At 44.1% G+C, this 4,016-nt stretch overlaps 1 long non-coding RNA gene across 1 annotated transcript; it reads right to left on the reverse strand.

The window, feature by feature from the left end:
* Window positions 1–801: 801 nt before the first annotated feature.
* LOC123050286 (uncharacterized) lies at window positions 802–2,499 on the reverse strand. Its single transcript, XR_006423741.1, has 3 exons — window positions 2,422–2,499; window positions 1,640–1,903; window positions 802–1,544 (listed from the first exon to the last, which is right to left on the reverse strand). It is a non-coding gene; the product is annotated as an uncharacterized lncRNA (long non-coding RNA).
* Window positions 2,500–4,016: the final 1,517 nt, after the last annotated feature.

Below are 4,016 nucleotides of genomic sequence, written 5' to 3' on the forward strand. Positions count from 1 at the left end.
TACCTAGATACATCCGTTTGAGCGACAAGTATTTCCAGATGGAGGGAGTACAACACTAGCATATGCTCGTTTTTTCTTAACTATGGTCTTGTGTGTACTATGATACAAGACAAAGCATGTGTATATATTGCTGTTATGCACATATATGGTGTTGTTGTTGAGCTAGGTAAGCCTACTTTGGAATTTCTAGCTTATTGGTGGAGCATCTTATTGGTGGATTGTATGCGAAAATGGCCTTTGGTGGCCGAGCACCCTGCAGGTCGGAATCAGCCCCGTTGGTGCTCGTTGTGATCGGTGCCACGTGAGTATGACGCTGCCATATTTTTACTGTATTTATAGGAGAGTCGGCTGCACAGCCCCGTATTTGCTATTAAATAAACCGTGCAGACTCACGAACTCTAGCAGGCACATGAGTGCAGCACAGTTGCATGTCGCGGTCACGCGCTGCATGGCACGGGTTTGACTCCGTCAACATGTGCGCTTGGCAAACGGGCAGGGAGCTAGCCGTTTGGGTTGAACGTTGAGGATCCTGCCGTTGCCTTGGCCTCATGGGCTACTTATAGGAGTTGGCTCTACATCGTTGCCGCACCCAGCTCAAACAAAATCGACATGGCTTCATCTTCATCCTTAGTTCGTTGCAGGGAAAGGCGACAGCATCTGCCGCTCATCATGTGCCCGGACTGCGGCAAGGTTCAGGTGGAGACCGCTCATCCTAAATGGTACACCAATCAAAGCAACACAACTTGAAGCGAAAAGGATCAAACAAGTGATTTTCACACCAAACACACATTGTCTCCAAGCAATTCTCCGACAACAAATGATACTACAGATATAGAGATACACTAATATGTGGAGTAGTCATTAGCAGTCTGACATCCACATTAGCACGGTTACATGAAACTGTCATGTTTCAAGCATAGAAAACAAATGAAATCAACCATAGAAATCAGCCTTGGGCGTGTTGGTGCAAGTGTTTCTTCTGTGGCCTTTCAGGCTGCACCTGGAGCAGCGAGGTGATTTCCTTGGCGCCTTTGGAAGACCCCCCGTGCCGCGGACATGTTGTGCTCTTGTGCCCCTGGGCCCGGCAGATCGAACAGAACCTACTCCTCTTAGCTGGTTGTTCGTATGGTGCTTTGTCGCAGCTTGTCGTAGGGCGCCCCGCTGGTCTCTTCTTTGATGGCGCCCCAAAGCTATCTGAACATTGCGAGGCACTTTGCACCTATTTTTTGTTGGACCAAAATGTTGCTTCTCTGCTGTAGCTGAACCTGCAGAATCACCTGCCACCTATCTGTCAGATAAACCCGTGCCATCGCGTGCAGCAGCCACCGACTCCGGCAATGTTTTCACATTTCTTAGTTGCTCCATCTATCTATGTGCCAGTGTGATTTCCAGTGCAGCTTCTCCATACAGTTAACTGAGAGTGCATGGTTGTGCTCTGCTTTGTGCTCACATATGTACCATCCTTTATCATCAGACCTAAGAATCCGCATCAACGCAGGGCATCCACACATCGTCGAGCGGCTATTCGATTGCAATGGCTTGCCCTGCAGTGTTTTTCTATAACATATGAGAACATAATAGGAAAAAATTAGGTGTGAGGAAACAATTTCTCTTTTTTGAATTAATGAATCATCCTCACCGCACACGCGCACACAAACTCCTGCATACATTTTTTCCGATGGACGTTCAGCCTGCTTTTGGCATACCTGACGCCAAAACCAGTCTCCCAGGAGTATAAGTTGTAAAACTCATATGCTTCTACAACTGTGTCAAAGCTAGTCCCGAGCGCCGGGTTAACAACAGTGCCAACCTTGTTGTCTGCATAAGCTTGCATTGAAGCATCGAGGGCAGGGACCTGCTTGGGTTGGCATCCCTCTCTTCTGGCGCGTTGCCAATCCTAACACTGCATTTTCCCCAAAATCGGTGTTAAATGTAATTCCCACTGGTACAGACCGATATAAGCAAAGCACTTCTGAAAAAAAAAGTCGATCTATTGATACAGAAATAATAAATATGATCTAGCAGCATTTTTTTCACTCGACACCTGATTGTAAAATTATGGTTCCAAGCTAGCATGAATGCTGTAACAGGGGAAAAAAGAGAATTATTCATCCATGGGGCTGCAAACTCTTTGCACGCGTGTGTTTTTGTTACAGGCGATTACAGGAAGCTACAATCTATGGTCTAACAGCAAAGGAATGACAACATTGATCCCGCCAACCAAAATATCACCCGCATGAGCCCTAGGAACCAATCTGTGGCACATACAAAAGTCTCATCTAGTCAGATCCATCCAACATCAGGGAGAAGAACTCAAGAACGAACTGCGGTGAAATCAATGAGCAGAACACCAACCAAAGAAAGATCCCCTTTTGGAGTGAGCAACGGCAAGAGAAATATGGACGCCAGATCGGTTCTTACCCTGATTCTGCTTCCTCAAAGAACTCGAGGCCATCCATGGCGAATCGCCGTGCCACATAGCTTTTTTTTCCACATTCCACGGGAAGGGGATGAATGAACTGACCACAAACATCACATCCGGGGTTAAGCTAGGTGCTGTGCCAGATGGGCCCGGAATTAATGTCGCACCAGCCCATAACTGCCACCAGCTATATGTGCTATTTTTAAACCAGCCCAGCAAGGACAAGAGGTGCCTGCACCCGAGGCCCACGTACAACACTAGCACACGAGCCCACGGCACGCATGTATTTTAATCTGACAGCTATCGTATACCTTCCGATTAAAAAGCCATGCACACATCGCAGCGCTATACTCCACGGCGGGAGATTGCGGCCTGCAGGGTGCTCGGCCACCAAAACGCCACACTCGATTGTATGCCAATTTACACTTGTTTGGAAACCTGTTGATTCATCATGGATCTGGAGATATAGCCTTGTGCTTTCCTCTAGGTTGTACTGCTAGAACCTAGCCGACAATAAAGGATAACCGTTTTTTTACAATTAATAAAGGATAAAAGTTGAAATGCGATATGACAACTCAAACAGTAACAACTCCTAGGGGTATTTTTACTCTTATTATAGATGTGCTTTTCTTATTTTTCGATGAAAGCATATATGCGCTTTTCTTTTTGGAAAAGCGTAGAAGCATAACATGTGCTTCCCGTGAAAGCAAAGTTGTGATTCTCGCGTAATTATAACTATGCTTCTCACATAAGCACATGTTGGATTTTTTTTCTTTTTTCGGTGGAAGCACAGATGTTTTTCTCGCGGCTATGTTTTTCCTTTTTGAGAAGCACAACTATGCTTTTCTGTAAAAGCACATGTTGTGCTTCTCGCAAAAAAAACACTGCTTCCTAAAAAACAAAAACAAAATTACTTTCAACAAAACCTAGTAAAAAACAAGCAAAAACCGAAAAATTTGGAAATAAACAAATCTATATCTATTCTATACCTAATATTAAAGGGCGGACGCGTTCATAGTTCTCCACAGGTCATTCTTTTATATCCCTTGATTTTATATTAATTATAGAGATTGACAGCTGTGATTGAAATCTCTTTGGTTCATCCGCTGTTTCCTCAGGAATAGACTCAGAAAAAATTCGTCTGCTATAAAAAAAAGAGGTAAATACACCGGGAGTCATAAAACTTGCATGTGACGTTCAGTTTGGTGCATAAACTTGTAAAATTCGTGTTTCTGGTCATCTAACTTGCCCTCTCATTCATAGACAGTGCTTTCTATCGTATTCGGCCGTATCCCACACACACGTGGCGTGCCAACGTTGTGGGGGCCCATTGTCAGTGTTTTTTTAACCCTTGCATTTTATTTATTTATGCAGAAAATTCTCAAATAAAATTAAAACCAAACTTTTTCTGAACCCTTGCATTTTATTTACACGGACATTTCTCAAATGAAATTGAAAACGCTGGTACATGCTGGGCTTCGAACTACTCGACCAACCTGATTGTTGGTGATTAGTACGCACAGTTAGCTGCATATAATATGGACAGTACGAGAAAGTAAAAATTAAAACGGGAAAAGCTGTGCAAAACAGATAT

Source organism: Triticum aestivum, chromosome 2D, assembly GCF_018294505.1.
Source record: "Triticum aestivum cultivar Chinese Spring chromosome 2D, IWGSC CS RefSeq v2.1, whole genome shotgun sequence".
Lineage (NCBI taxonomy): Eukaryota > Viridiplantae > Streptophyta > Magnoliopsida > Poales > Poaceae > Triticum > Triticum aestivum.